This window comes from Nyctereutes procyonoides, unplaced genomic scaffold, assembly GCF_905146905.1.
Source record: "Nyctereutes procyonoides isolate TBG_1078 unplaced genomic scaffold, NYPRO_anot_genome, whole genome shotgun sequence".
Lineage (NCBI taxonomy): Eukaryota > Metazoa > Chordata > Mammalia > Carnivora > Canidae > Nyctereutes > Nyctereutes procyonoides.
The window spans coordinates 14,694,316-14,714,928 of NW_026575142.1; the positions used below are offsets into that span (position 1 = coordinate 14,694,316).

The window sequence follows — 20,613 nt, forward strand, 5'->3', positions numbered from 1 at the left end:
CTCAGACTCCATGCTGGGCGTGCTGGAGTCTGCTTAAGATTTTCTCTCTCTGGGGCACCTGGCTGACCTGTTGGTTGGGCGTTGGACGCAGTTTTTGTTCAGGTTTCCATCTCTGGGTCATGGTTTTGAACCCCGAGTCAGCACCATACCTGATGAGGAGTCTGCTTGAGATTCTCTGCCTCTCCCTCGCCCACTGCCCCTCCCGCAACTCAGGCACACACGCTCACTCTCTCTCTCTGGAAAAAAAAAAAAAAGACTGCTTTGCAAACTGTGATGTAATCATCATTTCGAGCAATGACTAAAACTACAAGGAGCAGTATACTCACATGGACTCAAAGTGTCACTGCACAGAGGATTTATTTAAAAGGGGGAAATGGAGGGATACTGGGGACGTCTCACTAACTGGAAGATAACTGAGTGACCACACATTATGCGCCTATTGGTATGATGCAAAAAGAGTCACACAATTTCACATATGTAGTTTTTTTGCCTTAAATTTTCTCCAAAGAGGGCAGCCCAGGTGGCTCAGCAGTTTAGCACCGCCTTTAACCCAGGGCCTGATCCTGGAGACTTGGGATCAAGTCCCACGTCAGGCTCCCTGCATGGAGCCTACTTCTCCCTCTGCCTGTGTCTCTGCCTCTCTCTCTGTGTGTCTCTCATGAATAAATAAATAAAATCTTTTAATAAATAAATAAATAATAAATTCTCTCCAAGGAGAAAACAATCTGATTGATACAGAGTATGACACATTCTACACAACAACTGGCCTGGTCTCTTCAAAACCCCAGTGTCATGAGAAAGAGAGGTGGGCAACTATTCTTTTTTTTTTTAAGATTTTATTTATTTATTCACGAGAGACACACAGAGAGGCAGAGACACAGGGAGAAGCAAGCTCCCTGCAGGGAGCCCGATGTGGGACTCCATCCCAGGACCCCGGGATCATGACCTGAGCCAAAGGCAGATGCTCAACTACTGAGCCACTCAGGAGTCCCAGTGGGCAACTATTCTATAAAGACCAATCACATAGTAATGAAATATAATGCATGAATCATGATTGATCTCACATTGAAAAAAATACTCATAAAAAGACATTTGGGGGGAAGTTAAATACAAGCTATAAATAATAGTTATTCTTAATTTTCTTAGGTGTGATCATGGTATTATGGCTACACAGGGGAAATGTCACGATTTTCAAAAGAGGCATGCTAGAGTGTCACAACATCTACAACGTTCAAGTGTTAACAACCGGTAAATCTAGGTGAAGGAGGGGTAGGTGTAAATTACATTATCCTCCAATTTTCCTGTAGAAAAATGTAGGAGGTGGAGACTTGAATATGGTCTCAATGGTTTTCTCATTCCCTGCATGATCCTGGACCGTAAAGCATTCCCCATGTCTTGGTAAATTATCTTTTGTTTTAAATGTCTTCTACTCTGACCCTCCGGAAGCACTTGAGGTTGAATACACACCTGTTCCAAGCAAAGCATTGTTTCCACTGCCCGAAAGCGTGCAGGGCTTTCCTCCTCACAGCTGTACGTACCACTGGGAGTACTTTTCTGCTTCGGCACCTCACATGTTTGTCATTTTCGCATGGATGTGTGCAGCTTGAAGAATCTGTCACTGTCTTTGGGACTTAAAGATGAATCATTCTCCCAGTCTCTAAAGAAAGATACCATATGACTTCCTCATTGCTGTAGAGCAAGAGGGGGCCACTCCCAGAGCCCTCTGCCCAGACCACTGGTGGATTCTAGGGGTGGCTTCTGAAGTTTCTAGCAGATGCCAAATGTCTTGGGAACACCACGGGGCTGAAAACTGAGACTCCCCTTGGAAAGTCCTTCCACCTCTTAGGGTTTCAGATTCTTCATGAGTGAAAGGGAATGGTTGGAAAGAATGCGTTTAAAAGTTCCCCTGAAACTCTAACAGTTTATCATCCAAGTCCCCCCTTCCTGGAACGTATCTATTGCCACAGCCCAGGAGGCAAAGCCGAGGGTGGTGAGTCCTCCTCCTTGAGAACAGTCCTCAAATTCTTGGATGCTCTCACAGTGAAGTTGCACGCTTAGCTCTTCTCCCAGCAAACCGGAAACATTTTTTAAGACCTAGCCCACCAGCACACCTGGCCTATACTTACCTTCCTTCTGAAAACAAATGTGTCAGTTGGCAACTGGTGAAGCCTCAGAAGAAGAATTAAATCCATATGTCCGTAGCATGCTACATAAAGACCATCAAAGGAGGACACTCTGTGCGGAATATGGTTATCCACTTCCTTTATTCTCCAAAGCTGAAAGTTGTCTGTTAGCTATAGGCCCCCTTGGAAAATTCTGACAGGGCAAAAGGAAAGAAGATGATGGAATATAGGGCAGAAACTGTAGAGGAAATCCATAAACTTTCATCCAGGGTGTGACCAGGGGAGGATAAAGAAGATGAAAAGTTTAAGAGATCGGTAATAAATGCAGAAGAAAAAACATGTTAGAAAATGATGTCCTGGAGACTGATTCATCCCCAAACTCAGCTCAACACCCTTATGCTTCAATGGCATTTTCTATCCTTTTCACTTTTATAATAAGTAAGGATGCAAAAACATTTCAACTACATCCTTCCCTGGTTGACCATTCAAGCCAAGCAGGGGTCTGCAAAACTGTGATAGTTCAGTCAAGAAGAATCCGTTGCATTCTTATGATTAACTACGGAGGATTTAGGGTTTTTTTTTTTTTAAGGTTTTATTTATTTATTCATGAGAGACAGAGAGAGCGGCAGAGACAGGTAGAGGGAGAAGCAGGCAGCCTGAGGGGAGCCGGATGCAGGACTCGATCCCAGGACCACGGGATCATGACCTGAGCCAAAGGCAGATGCTTAACCACTGAGCAACCCAGCCGCCAAACTCTAGAGTTTAAATGTGGCTAGCAACAAAGCCCAGAAATGGGCCTGTCCTACCTTGAGGGGACACAGGCCAAACCAAACCCTCCTGTCTTTTGCATGACTTTTGCAAGAATGCATTTAAACAAAGTAAAAAGAAAAAGATTCCCTTTTAAAGGAAAAAAACGTAGTCTGCAGGAAACCCTTGACTTCCATAACTGAGAGCCCAGGTGATTTAGTGGTACCGTTTACATATTTTCCTAATTAAATTAGATTGATCATTCATTGCTTATTTAACAAATTTGCCGCAGTCAGTGTATTTGTAGGAACGACAAGTTTAGATGCTTTAGAGAACTAAATAGTCTGCTGGGGAGAGTTCCCACAGAAGTCAAGGTAAAGACCATTTCTCTTGAATATTTATTGTGAGCTGTATTTGTGCAAATAATTTGTTTTGTTTATTCTTTTATCCTCTATCTCTTCCATTCAAATGGAAATTCCATAAAGATGGGAACCAAAGGGATCCCTGGGTGGCTCAGCAGTTGAGCGCCTGCCTTTGGCCCAGGACAGGATCCTGGAGTCCCAGGATCGAGTCCCGCATCGGGCTCCTTGCATGGAGCCTGCTTCTCTCTCTGCCTATGTCTTTGCCTCTCTCTGTGTGTCTCTCATGAATAAATAAATAAATATTTATTTAAAAAAGATGGAAGATATCTGTGTTTTTCATGTTTTAAACTCCAGCCCATGTAACTCATAATGCAAATGCAATAAGTAAAGAGGGAAGATATCTATAATGTTTGTAATCAGAAGACAAAAAAAGAAAAAAAGTCTGGTATGGTTTCCCATTAATTCATATCTGTTTTCTTTTTTTATAAAATCTCAGCAGATTTTTTTTTTTTACATAGGGATTTTCTTTATGTGGGATCTTGACCTAGATCCCACAGCACATCTCATTAAGGTCATTCCTGAATATTTTGTGAGCTTTGTTTCTAAAAACAGACTATCTCTACTTTCTCTCCCTCCCATTATATTTCAGAGCCCACCAATGCTGGTATGTGGGATAGCTCCTGATTTGAGTATATCTATCCTGCTTGCAGCCAACACACTAAACTCTCTTATTAATCCAAGAGTTGGGGTTCGTTTTGTTTGATTCTCTTAGCAGGCTAAGTATAAAATCATTATCATCTGCAAATAGTAAAATTTTGTCTTTGCCTATCCAATGATCTGAATCTTGTTTCTGTTTCATCTTTAATCGCACTAGCTGCAAACGGGGAGAGACATGAAATGATCATGGTAGTGGTGGGTGTTCTATAATCCATTCCTGGTTCTAATGAGAAGTCTCTGATGTTTCCTCGTTCTGATTTTCACAACTGGAGCCCAGCAACCCCTGGTGTGCTCACTTCCTTTAATTTTACTCTTCTTACAGACCACTTAAAATAATCCTGATGTAATAATGTAAGTCTTAATAACACCAGGGCGGTTACCTCTCAAAGAAGTTTCCTTTCTGCCCCCTAAGCCACAGTGTAAGGACATTCTTTTGCCTCTGTTAAACACACACAGGAGGTGTAGCATGTCCAGTCATGCCACCCCTGGGATTCCAGGCTTTGGAGGGTGGGGGGCAGCGCTGATGCCCTAAGGGGTCCAGCACAGCGGCACCGCTTGCAGCTAGGGCAGTTTCTGCAGCTCTGGGAACACCAGGAGCTCACCCCCTTGGCAAACATGCATATTCTCAGGCTGGCAGCTATACAGATAGTAACTGTGTGTTTGTCCTAATCAGCCTAAGAAACAAAAGGAGCATTGAAATGATACAAAAAGAATTACTTCTGCTCCTGCCCCAGACAATGATGCTGGTGACTCTGGGTCTTTCCTTGGTGCACCCACTCGGCTGCGATTGAGCAGATTCTTTTTCTGTCCTTTCTACTTGCTTCAAAGCAGATTGAGACTGGAAGCCATTTCAGAGCTTGCAGGGAGACACTGGCCTTCTCTGGTCCCACACATCCTCCATCCTGTAGGCCTCTCCTCCTTTTCAGAATGAAACTCTTCCACTAGCTGCCTCCAGGTGATGAGGACCATGGACACAAATACAGAGGACTACATCAGCATGTGCAAGGGCATCAGGACCTCGGTATCTGGACCTGATGTGCCACCTGGACAAGGAGGGGTGCCCTAGAGAACCGCATCCTCTAACAGGCCTTCATCCAAGCTCTGGTGCTGTCAGAGCAGCCGTAGAAGATTGGTGTCGTTTCCACCACTCTACGGATCCAAGACTATACCCCTAAGAGAGTCATTATGGGGAGGAGACCTGACAGGTGGTTGACAACAGCAGTTATATTTCCCCTTCTACCAACCTTTGCGCCAGCTCTACTGCCAAACCACCCCAGACCAAGTCTGAGTAACCTAGAACCTTCCTCCCCCCCCTTCCTAGCTCCCTCCATGGCACCCTGTTTAGGAGGGGGAGGCAAGTGTACATATGCTCTTGGATTGGGGGCAGGAAGGAGGCTGCCTTTGTTCACCCCACCCCACTTCTGCTCCTGCTCCTTGCACCCCTCAGTGAAAGTCTCCAGCAAATGGCTGGCTCACGCTATATTCTAGAGCCAACCCTAATCCCAGCTGTTGTAATGTTTGTCCTCAATCCATGTCTCATTGCCTATTTAGCTTCATTCCAGTCCCCAGCCCTGACCAGCACCTACTCCTAATGCCCAGCTCAGCAATCCAAGCCGTGGCCGTACACTGATACTAGTAATCGTAGCTAGCACATACAAGCTAACACACACACACATATACACATATGTTTAATCTTTACAGCAATCCTCTGAACTAGGTACTATTATTATCCCCCTTTTACAGATGAGAAAACTGAAACTGAGGCCTTGTAACCCAAGACCACATAGGTTAGAAATAGCAGAGCTGAGATTTGAACCCAGGATCTGCAGTTCTAACCTCTGAGCTCGTGCCAACACTGAAAGTTCTAGCCTGCTGTCTCTAGTCCAGCCTCAGCTCTACCTCCAGACTCTCCAGCTCTGGTAGCAGCCTGACTGAGCTCCTTGATAATACAGCTGAGCCCCATGGCCTGCCACCCTCAAGTCAGAAGACAGGGTATGCCTGCCCCGTGCCCCTCACAGGCTCTCACCCTTTCCCCCTCCTACGGACAACACAGCCCAAGTCAATGAGGGGTCGATACTGAGCCAGGCCAAGGTGTTCAGCTCATGGAAGCCCAAGGGAGCCCAGGCATCAAGGCATCCCAGTTGCTAATGAAAATGAGTTCCAGACATCCAAGACATGACCATGGCCCTCAGGCCCACCTTCCAGAACTGCGGAGGATGCCATCCCATCAAAAGCATTCCTGTGTCTGGAATTGCCTGTGAAACCCAAGGAGTGGGCAGCGGAAGAAGGCAGCGGTGGGAGCACTGGAGGCCTGAGGGTGAGAAAGTCCACAGGAAGGAGGCCTTCCCTTCCGCCCGCAAGGAGCAGCCGTGGAAACCGCAAGTGCCACTGTGCTGGGACCCGGGGTGCTGGCTTCTCCGAGCTGGGTGCCAGTAACCCCAGCCACTGTTCTGCAACCTCCTAGACCGAATTCTGCTGTCCTGCTTCATGTGGCTCAGCCGGCGAGGAGGTCTAACCTTAGCCACACACCAACTCAGGATTTCTCAGCCCCGTCCTGTCCCTACCCCATCCCCATGGATCCCCATCCCCATCCCCATGCTTCTAGCCACCTCCCTAAGCACTTCCTAAGGTAGCAATCATTATTAATAATCAGATGTACAATTTGTTCAGAATCTATAGCAATCAAGCTAAGTCATTTATTTCTTTTTAAGATTTTATTTATTTATTCATGAGAGACACCAAGAGAGAGGAGCAGAGACATAGACAGAGGGAGAAGCAGGATCCATGCAGGGAGCCCGACGTGGGACTCGATCTCAGGACTCCAGGATCATGCCCTGGGCCGAAGGCAGATGCTCAACCACTGAGCCACCCAGGGATCCCCAAGCTAAGTCACTTAGTCCTTATAGTCATAAGCTCCTTTGGTTCTTTGAGGTAGCTATTTTACCCATTTTACAGATGGGGAAACTAAATCCTAAACTCTATTGCCTTGGGGCAAGCAACTGACATTTCACTTTCAGAGGGCTGGTATAACCAAGATTAAGAAAACATCTCTTATTGAGATCAAGGTAATTTTACTTTTGGAATTGCTAGGAGGGCAAGACAAAATATAGCAGCTGGTTTCTCTGGCTTTTGAGACACCAGCTTGAGATCTTTGAGTTCAATAACTCAGATCAGCCTGCTCCTGGACGTCCATGCTTTTAAGACCTGGTTATTCCACTGTTGTAATATTCTCTTTCTTCCTATTGAACCCAGCAGATCTAAATTGAGTTGTGTGGGGAAGGAGGCAAAGAATCAGTATCGAAGAATCCCCAGTATAACTCAATGGAGGGACACCCAGGTGGCTCAGAGGCTGAGCATCTGCCTTTGGCTCAGGGTGTGATCCTGGGTTCCTGGGATTGAGTCCCACTTGGGGCTCCCCACAGGGAGCCTGCTCCTCCCTCTGCCTGTGTCTCTGCCTCTCTCATGAATAAATAAATAAAATCTTTAAGAAAAGATTCAGAGGAAAATTCCCATTGCCCTACTCCACAATACAAATAAGTCAGGTACAAGACAGAACCGTGTGCAGGGGCACCCCCTTACTAGGGGGGATGTGCTCCAAGCCCCCCACTCTGTGGATGCCTGAAACTGCAGATAGTGCCAAGCCCTATACGTACTATGTTTTTTCCTACACTACCTACCTACCAAGATGAAGTTTAATTTATAAATTAGGCACAGTAGGAGATGAATAACAACAATAAAACTGCAGGTAACAAACTACAGTGAAACCATGGATAAAGGGGCACTACTGTAGTCTGAAACTTATGCATGATAGTGCGGGGGGGAGAGCCCTACCTAATTCTTTAAGTCATAATATGGAACATTTCCAAAGAGAGGCAAAACTTGCTTTATTTTTTGTTGGCTTGTTTTTGAGAGAGAGAAAGAGCATGTGCATGTGGGAGCATGAGTGGGATGAGGGTGGAGCAGGAGAGGGAGAGAGAGAATATGAAGCCGGTTCCATGCACAGCACAGAGCCCAATACAGGACTCAAACTCACAATCCTGAGCCGAAATCAAGAGTCCCATGCTTAACCAACTGAGCCACCCAAGCACCCCTGCAAAACTTGCTTTAAAAAAATTTTTAAAAAGGGACACCTGGGTGGCTCAGCAGTTAAGCATCTGCCTTGGGCTCAGGTCGTGATCCTGGAGACCCAGGATTGAGTCCCACATCGGGCTCCCTGCACAGAGCCTGCTTCTCCCTCTGCATGTGTCTCTGCCTCTGTGTGTGTGTGTCTCATGAATAAATAAATAAAATTTAACAAAAAAATTTTTTTTAAAAAGAAGGGTGTCTAGGTGGCTCAGTCAATTAAGCATCTGCCTTCAGCTCAGGTCATGATCCCAGGGCCTTAGGATGTAGCCCTATGTCTCACTCCCTGCTCACTGAGGAGTCTGCTTCTCCTTCTCCCTCTGCTGCTCCCCCTGATTGTGCTCACTTGCTCTCTCACTCTCTCTCTCTCTCAAATGAATAAATAAAATCTTCTTAAAAGCTTAAAATATTAAAGAAGAAAAGCATAAAATACCATCAGAGTCATTTTGTGTCTATTGCAGTATCTCATTAAGAAATGCTTTCCAGGGCAGCCCAGGTGGCCCAGCGGTTAAGCGCCTGCCTCCAGCCCAGGGTGTGATCCTGGAGTCCCAGGATCGAGTCCCACGTCGAGCTCCCTGCATGGAGCCTGCTTCTCCTTCTGCCTGTGTCTCTGCCTCTCTCTGTGTGTGTCTCTCTCATGAATAAATAAATAAAATATTTTTAAAAGAAAGAAAGAAATGCTTTCCAGCCACATTCAGTGGACAGGTAGGTGGCGGAAACCAACAGCAGAGGACAAACGTGAAACATGCTCTGGGGAGGGGGGCTCTAACCTGGGGGCCATGGAATCTTTGCTGGGTTCCAGGGGATCCATGCACATCTTGGAAGTTCATTTGAAATTATGTGTATTTGTGAATTTTTCTGGAAAGAAGGCTCAGAGCTACTAGCATCAAGAGGCCTACCACTCAGGAAACAAACAGCAACACTAAAAAAATGAACTTCTTGTAGATATAAATATCTTCTATAATCCACCAGTATTTTCCCAAACCCAATTGCCCCTCCCTCCTAAAAATTGTGACCACTTCCTCACTGGTGCCAGAGAGTCTCTGAGGGCTCCAGGAACTCAGTGACACCAGGCTTGGCAGCCCTGCTGGAGGTTCCTATCATTCCTGTGCCCACCTAGTGATGCTGGTGACCCCTCCGCAATGGAAGGCCAGGTATGTTCCCATAGTGCCCTCATTAAGCCAAACTGGGGACATTCAAAAGGGCCGAGATGCAAAGATTATGGAAAATAAACCTCCAGTCCCCAAGAGAACACAGCTCGAGCAACCTGCGGAATTCCTTGGGGAAGGCTGGAAAGGCTGAAAGGCTGGAATCACTCAGGGAAGCAGATGAGATTCCTGAAGGTTAGGAAGGAAGAGCATATTACATGGGCTGGGCTTGCAGGTGTAACAAGCACAGATCAGAGGCAGGAACAGATTAAAGCAGCAGAGATGCGGGGAAGGAACAGATGGACTGGTCCAGGGCCAGGGCGGAAATGAAAGGCAAGATGAAGGCCATATCATCAAGCATCGCTGAGAGATGAAGCTTGAACTTTTGTATGGAAGGTGTCACAGATTGGGCAGATTTCAATGGGGAAAAAGACCACGTGACTGGGCTCTAAAGGAGAAGACTGGATTTAAACAACAGAAAATAGAAGAGAGATATGATTACTGAGAAGATAAATTAGCCAGCACATGGAGTGCCAGGTATTAATTTTGAAGGCACATGGTAGACGAATGGACTAGTCAGCAAGGGGTGTACAAGACCAGATGCAGGTGTGGATAAATGGGGTGACTCGAGGCAAAGGAAATTGAAGGACCCTCCCCATCCTGCCTGGCGTCCACCTCTACAGAGGTCTCTCAGCTCTATCAACTGATTTTTAATGGAGATTTATTGTGAGTACATGTGATGGTCCCAGCACCCATCTCCGCCAACACTTCATCCCATACTTTTTACGAAAAGGTTAACTGAGTAGCCAGGATTAAAGAAAAATATAAATCACAGCACAAGAAAGCCAGAAAAAGAAGTCTCCTAGTCAATTCTGGAACCAGTTCTACACACTGAACCTGGCGTGCACCCTATTCCTTGATTTATTGGAAATTGAGAAATCTCAACATCCCAATGACCATCAGTAAATGACTGGTGAAATAAGTTCTCTTTTGATCTATACCCTGGAATATTATGCTGCTATTCAAAGAAATGAACTGCATCCAGTTATGCTAACATGGAAAAATGTTCAAAATTCCATATGGGGAAAGAAAAACAAGTTGGATATGGTACATATGATACAATTCCACTTGTTAAAAAGAATTATGCAAGTAAATATGAACTGTAGAGTTGTGCTTGATATTCATCCATCCGTCCATTCACTCATTCAAGAAATATTTATTAAGTGTTTCTGTGTCTCAGGTACTACACAAAAATTCCTACCTATTTACATTCCAGTGGGGGAGATGGCTAATAAACAAGAGAGCTAAGCATAAGTTATGGATACCGTGTAAAGAGTGCTAGGGATCAAAATAAACCAGGGGAGGGGAATTGAAGTGTGGATTAGGTATGATTTTTGAAACCACTGTCAGGCCCAGGTGACCTCCTGGAGGTGTATTTAAGTAAAGAATGGAAGGAGGTAAGGGAGAAAGGCTTCTATCTGGAGGAAGTGAAGGCTCTGAGGCTGGAGCCTGCCTTGAGGCCCTGGCTGGTGGGCAGGGAAGGAGGGGGAGTAAGCAGGAGTCCAAGTCCAGGGGTAATAGTGCCGTACAGACCAGGTAAGAACGCTGCTTTCACTCAAAGTGAGATGAATATGCATGCAAAGGAAAGCTACTAGAAAGACATTAATAGTGATTAATTGAAAAATGGGATTCAAAATAGGAGTGAAAAATCTTTTTGATTTTCACATTATAAACTTTTATACAGGTTTTAAATTTTATTATGAGTATTATCTATGCCTTTTACCATAATTTCTAAACTAATTCAAAATGCAAGATTTCTTTTTTTAATGTTAAAAGTCATTATCCCATTAAATACATAAATTCAGTTAATTTGCTACTTTATAGTATTCTATGTTTTCTTAGACTCTGTATTTGTCTTTTGGCATCCATTCATCACAGGATCAATTATATCAACTGTATTTTACTTCCTGTATTCTTAATACTCTGGTGTTTGGGGGTCTCACAGACTTAGAGCGACTCCCCCTTCCAAGGGTTACTAATTCCTAAAGATAATACCAGCTTGCCAAAAAGCACACCTTTCATATGCAAACCAACCAATCCCCAGATCTGTATCCCCAACTAGCTCCTAATCTAACTCACAAAACCTGGGCCCCTATCTCTGCTGCCCTGTGCCCCAAGGCCCAATGGAATTATTCAAACTTGCCAATCCTTAACTGTTTTCTCTGTCTTAACTTGCCTCTCCCCAGAAAGCCCAGTAAAGACTATGGCCTCATGACCTCCCTCCCCCTCCTCCCCCGCCCCACTTCCTGTCTTCTGCCTCCAGGAGATCATCTTGGTGTTGGGGCAAGGGGTGGAGGGTGAGGGGAGATGTGTACAGTGGTATAAAAGCTTCCTTCAGTGGCAGGGACCTCTGGTATTACCACTCAATCATACCTATACAAATTAAACCCTGGGGATCATCACTTTAGAACGTGCAGCTATATACCTTTAAAAATTCCAGAAGGGATCCCTGGGTGGCGCAGCGGTTTGGCGCCTGCCTTTGGCCCAGGGCGCGAACCCGGAGACCCGGGATCGAATCCCACGTCGGGCTCCTGGCGCATGGAGCCTGCTTCTCCCTCTGCCTGTGTCTCTGCCTCTCTCTCTCTCTCTGTGACTATCATAAAAATTTAAAAAAAATAAAAAAAAATAAAAATTCCAGAGATTTCCATAGAAATAGGGGAAGAACCACCAGTTTGTTTTGTTATTTTCCATTTTTTTTAAGATTTTATTTATTTATTCATGAGAGACACACACAGAGAGGCAGAGATACAGGCAGAGAAAGAAGCAGGCTCCATGCAGGGAGCCCCATATGGGACTCGATCCCAGAACCCTGGGATTGCCACCGAGCCAAAGGCAGACATTCAACCACTGAGCCACCCAGGCATCCCTTTTTTTCATTTTAGCTGTTGAATTAACTCCTTCCCTAGTTCATTCAGACTTCAGCCTATGTCTTTGAAAAGTGGGAAATGAAGACCACCAAAAACCATGAAGGAACAAAACTGCAAATTTAAAATTGCTCTAGTGATTGCTAAGCAGACTATTCCCTGGTTAAAAAAATTAAATAAAATAAAAATCACATCTCCTTACTGCCACACTCAACAATTGCTGTAAGTAGGAAAGCCTTGGAAATACAAAGCCAAAGGGTGCATGGCATGTTGAATTTGAGGAAGTCTGTAGAAAAAGCCAGGGACTTTTTCTAAATCGGATGGGGCTTTCAGCTAGATCTGAAGAGGGGTGGATCACAGAAGAGCACCTGCTACAGCTCTTAAAATTTTACAGAACAGATATTGAGATGCCTAATTTAAGGTGTCAGAGTAGAGACTGAGTTTTTACATAAAGGAAAGTATTGGAGCAGAAGTCACTGGAAACCTAAGAGAGCCTAAAAAATGAACCAAATGTAAATCAGAAACAGTGTATGAGTGGGTGATTCAGAAGTGTTTGTTGACTGGGGTCAGTCTTTGCAGAAACATAAAATGCAAATTACAGGTTGGGATTAGGGAGGGGTATGCAAATTTCTGTAAGGTGCCAGAAAGTAAATACTTGTAAACCTCACTGTGTCAGTCACATCAACTGAACTCTACCGCGATAGCACAAAAGTAGCCACCAATACTATATAAATTAATGAGCCTATGTTACAATAAAACTATACTGATGGGCACTGAAATTTGAAGTTGACATAATTGTCACATGTTAAGTGCCTGGGTGGCTCAGTTTGTTGGGCATCTGCCTTCTGCTAAAGTCATGATCCCGGGGTCCTGGGATGGAGTCCCCTGTCAGACTCCCTGCTTGGTGGGGAGTCTGCTTCTCCCTCTGCTCCTCCCCCCACCTGCTCGTGATTGCTCTTTCTCTCTCTCAAATAAATAAAATCTTTTAAAAATAATAATAATAATTGTCAGGTATAACAAAGTACTATTCATATTTTTATGTTTCTCAACCCTTTGAAAATGTAAAACCCATCCTTGGGGATCCCTGGGTGGCTCAGCAGTTTAGCACCTGCCTTTGGCCCAGGGTGTGATTCTGGAGTCCTGGGATCGAGCTCCACATCAGGCTCCCTACGGGGAGCCTGCTTCTCCCTCTGCCTGTGTCTCTGCCTCCAGCTCTCTCTCGTGTCTCTAATGAATAAATAAATAAAATCTTTTTTAAAAAAGCCATCCTTAGATCCTGAACTGTGGTTTGCTGACTGCTGACTTAGGGAATAGAGTTTAGAAGGTTTATAAAGGTCTATAGAAGGAAAAACATGTTGGGCCTTGGTTCTTGTTCTAAACCTGCTGGTGTGGGAAATCTTGCAAAACACCTTGACAAGGAGCTCCTATGCTTCATTATTCTTAATTCTGAGTCTGCCATAGTGTATCCAGTCCTTGCTCTCCCTCTGACTCACCAAAAAGGGTCCTAACCCTCTTTTGTCAGGTTGGTTTGGGTTTCTACTGTGTGTTAGGCCAATGTTACATCCTTAACCTAAAGGAAACATCAAGGTGAGCTTATTTATGAGCCATAAGAGAACTTTTTAGATTTGGGATCCAGAAAAGGCCTTAAAATTATTTGACCCAGGGGCACCTGGGTGGCTCAGTCGGTTTGGTGTCAGATTCTTGGTTTCAGCTCAAGTCATGATGTCATGGGTCGTGGGATCGGGCCCCACAGGGGGGCTCCAGGCTCTGAGTCTGCTAGAGACCCTCTCCCTCTGCCCTTCCCCTATGTGCATGTGTGCTCTATCTCTCGTGAATAAATATATCTTTTTAAAAATTATCTTATCCTATTCATATATTTTAGGAACTAAATAAACAGAGAATCAGAGAGGCTAAATGGCTTGCCCAAGGCACCTATCTCAACAGAAGCAGACCTAAGACAGGAACTCACAGTTAAAGCATCTTTCATGTCCCCGTGTTTCCACTCCACTACCTTCATTTGTATTCTTAGGAAAAAAATTATGAAAAAAAAGAAAAAAAATTATGAAGCTTGCTATGGAATATGGGTGGTGGGGGGGGCTGGAGGTGGAGATATTGTAAACAATCCAGCACTTTTTTAAAAGGAATATAAAACAGAATGCCATTACCACATCCATAGAATGTCTACGTTCAGAAAAGTCCATAATAGAAGTTTAAATAGGTTGTCATCCTAAAAAAATGGGAAACCACTCCTCTGAATCATTCTTGATCTAGTCACTACAAATCAACAAGCCATATAATTTTGGCGCAATGAATTTATTTTTTAAGATTTTGTTTATTTATTTGAGAAAGAGACCAGAGTGACTGAGAGTGAGCACGAGTGGGGATGGGAGCAGAGAGAGAGGGAGAAGCAGGCTCCTTGCTGCCTGCTAACAACGCAGGGCTTGATCCCAGGACCCCAGGATCATGACCTGAGCCAAAGGCAGATGCTTAACCAACTGAGCCACCTATACGCCTTCAGGGCAGGGAATTTAAATGAGGCCTTCCCTCATAACTGAAACATCAGATGAGAAAAGAGAAACGCTCAGAGCAAAACCCATACCCCAGGAGTGAGTACATTTCCAAGGTAAGCAGGTATTTTAAAAAGCCACCTTCAAAGGGGCCTCCTGCTTTGGGCAGAGCACAGGAGCTATGAAAAGAACCATTAGCTCCTGCGCAAGACACCTACCCAGCTATCTACCAGTGTCTTATCAATCAATAATCACACTAGTCTTCCTTGAAAAGCCACCAGCAGCACTTGAAGGGAGCAATACTAAATGTGGAACACTTCATTTGCGCCTGAGCCCGTCTACACTGATCTCTTAGAGCAGACAGTTCTTAAAGACAGAAATCAACAGATGCATACTGAAGAAGGATATATTTCACCCCTTATTTCTCCATATTTAACTTTTTTCAAAAATCCATTGCACAATCATTAAGAAAAAGGGATGCCTGCGTGGCTCAGTCAGTCAAGCATCCGACTCTTGATTGCAGCTCAGTCATGATCTCAGAGTCATAGGATCGAGCTCTGCACCCTGCCACACTCAGTGGGGAGTCTGATTGAGGATTCTCTCTCTCTGCCCCTCTCTCTGCTCACACACACACACACACACACACACACTCACTCTCAAATAAATAAATAAATCTCTTTAAAAAAATAAATAATAAAATCTGTTGCACAAATACACACTACAACAACTTTGGAAAACAGTTTAGAATTATTTACTAAAGTGTAAAACACATATATCCTATGATATATCAATTCCAACTCTCAGTACATATCCAACACAAATGTATACATGTGTGTACCAGGAGACATGCCAAAGAATATTCTTAACCAGAAATGAAGACAATCCTCTGTCCCTCAGTAATACAATGGATAAATAATGATATATTTACATACTGGAATATTACACAGCAGTGAACATGAGCAAACTACAGCTTTACATACAACACGGATGAATCTTATAAACAAGGAATTGAGCAAAAGAGACATGTAAAAGAATACGTTCTGTAGCATTAAGTAATATTTTAATACCTTGGTATGTTCTAAGACAAAAGATTGAGTACAGAATGAGAAAAAAAATTACTACCATGCTGGGGAACATTATCTAGCATGGAGTCTAGGCTCTGATAGATGACACTAAGAGGATAAGAAATGGGGTGAGTCACTTAAAAATCAAGAGACTAAGATTTTTCTCAGACTGATATTAGGAAAACAAAGCCTCAGAGTGTTGCTGATGGGCCATGGATATGCAGATTTGTGAGCTAAGTAAAAGGCCTGGGCTGGTTAGGGGAGGTCCCCGTATACATGGGGTTACAGCTCTAACTTCAAGATTATGGTTTGGATGCCTCAGTTGCATACATGATGTGCCTCCCTGGGGACTGTACTACCCAGCCAGGCTTACACTGGTGTCAGCAAGCTAGGTTGTGAAGTCAGTATTTGTTAGTATTTTTTTATTTGTGTATAGAATTCAATTTTTTTAAATTTATTTATTTATGATAGTCACACACACAGAGAGAGAGAGAGAGAGGCAGAGACACAGGCAGAGGGAGAAGCAGGCTCCATGCACCGGGAGCCCGACGTGGGATTCGATCCCGGTCTCCAGGATCGCGCCCTGGGCCAAAGGCAGGCGCCAAACCGCTGCGCCACCCAGGGATCCCTGTGTATAGAATTCAAAAACAGGCAAAACTTTAAAAATCAAGGAAGTGAGGGCATCTGAGTGGCTCAGTCAGTTAAGCGTCTGCCTTCAGCACAAGTCATGATCCTGGAGTCCTAGGATCGAGCCTGTGGCAGGCTCCCTGCTCAGCAGGGAGCTTTCTTCTCCCTCTCCCTCTGCCCCACTCACCTGCTCATGCTCTCTGTCTCTCAAATAAATAAAATCTTTAAAAAAAATCACAGACGTGATCATCATAAAAATCAGGGTAATTGTTACCTAGGTGGAAGGGGAAGATTGAGAAGGAGGTGATCAGGAAAGGACACATGGAAAAGGTACTCAAGGTAAGAGCAGACTTTTATTTCTTGATCTGAGTGGCGTTTTCATGGCTTTTATAATTTTTTTAAAATTTTTATTTATGATAGTCACACACACAGAGAGAGAAAGAGAGGCAGAGACACAGGCAGAGGGAGAAGCAGGCTCCATGCACCGGGAGCCCGACATGGGATTCTATCCCGGGTCTCCAGGATCGCGCCCTGGGCCAAAGGCAGGCACCAAACCTCTGCGCCACCCAGGGATCCACATGGCTTTTTATAATTACATTACTTTATAATTATTCATACTTTGTGTTCCATGCACTTTTCTCTGTGTGTTATAGTTCACAATTAATAAAGGTTTAAAATAAACAAATCAGGGTTCCTGAGTGGCTGAGCTGGTTTAGCATCTGCCTTCCATTCAGGTCATGATCTCAGGGTCTGGAGATTGAGCCCCATGCTGGGTTCCCTTTGCCTGTCCCCCCACTCGTTCTCTCTCTCTCTCTCTCTCTCTCTCAAATAAATAAATAAAATCTTTTTAAAAATAAAATAAAATAAATCAACCTCATTTTATATAATTATAGAAGCAGGACGCCTGGGTGGCTCAGCGGTTGAGCATCTGCCTTCGGCCCAGGGTGTGATCCTGGAGTCCTGGGATCAAGTCCCATATCGGGCTTCCTGCATGGAGCCTGCTTCTCCCTCTGCCTGTGTCTCTGCCTCTCTCTCTGTGTCTCTCATGAATAAATAAAATCTTTAAATATATATATATATATATATATATATATATATATATATATAAAAGCCCCTCTGAAATTGTTAGACTTGTAATAAGTGTATTAATATAGCTTAATTTTTGCATGAAGGTATTAATAGAAAATGGAAGCCATCTATTTCTCACTTGGCAAATTATCATATGCTATTTTAAGATCTCATGCCTATTGATTTAAATACAGATGAGCTGTAGAATAAGTATGTTTAACACACTATTCTAAAATGGTGACATTTGGGTTCGAAGGTATCCTAAGAACATTCTAAGAACGACTTATAAAAGTGCTGTATTATAACTAATGTTTAATTTGGATCCTCCCCATTTTGCTAAGATTTATACCAATTGAGCTAAGGTTTCCAGGCCATAAAAAGCAATTAGAAAGAACTGCGACATTCTAAAAACACTAGAAAACTAGTGCTCTGGAGATCATACTCTAAAAGTTGGCTCAAGCAAATTCCAATATGCAAATGTATGCCTTAAAATTAAGCTTCATTAAAATGCACTTATGAATTTAAGTGGAGGCTGATTTTGTAACCACATTTGGAATTTAGATTCTTACTACTTTAAAACAAATGCTATGTAAACATGAAAATTAAGTAATCAAATGATTCTTTGCCCTCCTTCTACAACAATTTCACTTGAAACTATTGATATACTTCAAAATAAAAACCCTCAGAACACCCCAGTGAGGAAACGGAACACCTTGACTTTGGTAATGCAATTCAACCAAGTCAAAAGCCAATTGCCTTGAACCCATGAAGATCACTGGCTCAGGGAAGCCTTATGAAGGCCCTCTGCAGCTCATTGCAACAGCCTTCCCAGGCAAACAGGCCCTCCACATTCTCCTCTCCTTGTCTGCCAGCCTCTGGAGTTGGCCTGCAGTCTCAGAGCATGCTCCTCTTACCTCTTAAGCTCCTCTCTCCCCATGTTTGGCTGCAAAGGGGCCTCTCATCTCCCCAGCACCTCTCATTACAGTCCCAGCTTGAGAAAAGGACAGAGCATGATAAAAGGACAGAACACAGATATTAATTAACACTTGCCCAGCATGTAACACAGTCCACACCCCTCAAAAACCTGACAGGGAAGTGTCATAAGACCTTCATTTACAGAGAAGAAAATCAAAACCCAGACAACTTGTAAAATTGCTTGAGGTCACACAGCTAACAGTGGAATCCAGCCAAGCCAGTGCTTGGTAACCCACTTCCTGCTCTTTGCAGACTTGGTGTTTTAGACTGCCCCACTCAGTGGTTCAGAGCTAGGGCCTAGGGTCAGACAGTCCTCACTGGTGTCTCTGGTCTGTCACTTCCAAGCTGTGGATTACTAAATCTCTCTGGTTTCAGTTCTCAAAGACAAAGCTCAGAGAATGGTAGCCATTACCATTTCTTTCTCAGAAGATAATCTCTAGTGTGGGCCTCTGTTCCCAAACTTTTCTTTGCCTAGAGATGACCTGGGGGCACCTGTTTGGAAAAGAAATCTGCTTTTAATCTGCCCTGGGAACTGCTGAGCCAAGTCCAAGAAACACCACTTTAATGTTTTTAATGTTTTAACAATAGGCAGAGAGCCAAGCTTCAGCAAATAGCAATCAAGTGCTTCTAGCCCCCATACACATCTGTACATAGATTTGTTTCTCTCAGGGAAACTCTGGCTCTAAGAACTCAAGGTCTTTCTACTGAAATAGATCCCACTCTATATCTACCTTCTAGCTGGTGTCTTTCAAACATTTAGACCATAATCACAGTAAGAAACACATGTTACAAAACAACTAAACACACACACAAATTCACAAAAGAAGGTATTCATGATGCATATTACATTTTCTTTTTTAAAAAATAATATTTTAATGCTAGGCATTACAACTTCCAATTTCATTTCACAATAATAAGTTGCAACCAATAAATGAGCTGCAATCAGTAAAGACCAACACTAGATGAGTAAATAGAAAATCTAAGCAAAGAAACAAAACTATAAAAAGGTGCCAAATAGAAATCGTAGCACTGAAAAAATACATATACAAAATAAAAACTGCACTTAATGGACAGATTGAAATGGCAGAAGAGTCAGCAAACTACAAATTATTAGTTTGAAAACACAGAGAAAGAAAATTGAAAAGAGTTTCAGAAACCTGTAAAATAATGTCAAGCAATCTCAATACATATAATTAGAACCTGAGAATGACCAAAAAGAGAGAAAGAAGCCAGAAAAGTGTCATAAATAATGTCTCCAAAGTTTCATAATTTGGTGAAGACATAAATTCAAGAAGATTCAGGAAGATTCAGCAAAACCCAAGCAGAAGAAATAAAAGATACACCTCAGCATATCAGTCAAACTGCTGAAAATCAAAGATAAAGATAAGAATCTTTACAGCACCCAGAAAAAAAAATGACTCACTATTACAAGGACATATTTAATAGCTAAATTCTCATCTGAAACAATGGAGGCTAGAAGATAGTGATACAACATCTTTAAAGAGTCGAAAAAATAAAATTCCAACTCAAGGGGCATGGGTGGCTCAGTTGATTAAGTGGCTAATTCTTGGTTTCAGCTCAGGTCATGATCTCATAGTAGTGGGATTGAAAGTCTCACTCACATGGAGCTCTGCCCCCAGTGTGGAGTCTGCTTCAGATTCTTTCTCCCTCCCTGCTCTCTCTCTCTCTCTCTCTCTCTCTCAAATAAATAAAATCTTTAAAAAAACCTTCCAAATCAAAATTCTATATCCAGCATAAATATCCTTTAAGAATGAAAGGGAATAGGAATTCTTCATATAAATGACAACTAAAAGAACTCACCAACAGAACAATACCACAAGAAATGCTAACAAAGAAAATTCAGGCTAAAGGGAAATAATACCAGATGGAAATTCAGATCTTTGGGGAGAAATAAAGAGCACCAGAAAGAGTAAATATATGGATAAATATAAAAGACTTATTTTTTCTCTTAATTTACCTAAGTACTTCTGACTATTTAAATAAAAAGCATAATGAAGTATTATGGTATTTATTTTATAAGATTTTAGTTATTTATTAATGAGAGACACAGAGAGAAAGGGAGAGAGAGAGAGAGAGAGAGAGGCAGAGATGCAGGCAGAGGGAGAAGCAGGCTCCATGCAGGGAGCCTGGCATGGGACTCCATCCCAGGTCTCCAGGATCACACCCTGCTCTGAAGGCAGCGCTAAACCGCTGAGCCACCCATGCTGC

General features: G+C 43.3%; 1 long non-coding RNA gene across 1 annotated transcript in view; it reads right to left on the reverse strand.

The window, feature by feature from the left end:
• LOC129498662 (uncharacterized) overlaps nucleotides 1–18,387 on the reverse strand; it is a 137,081-nt gene extending 118,694 nt beyond the window's left edge. Inside the window, exon 1 of the long non-coding RNA XR_008662171.1 lies at nucleotides 18,324–18,387. This is a non-coding gene — a long non-coding RNA (uncharacterized LOC129498662). The remainder of the gene's footprint in view (nucleotides 1–18,323) is intronic.
• Nucleotides 18,388–20,613: the final 2,226 nt, after the last annotated feature.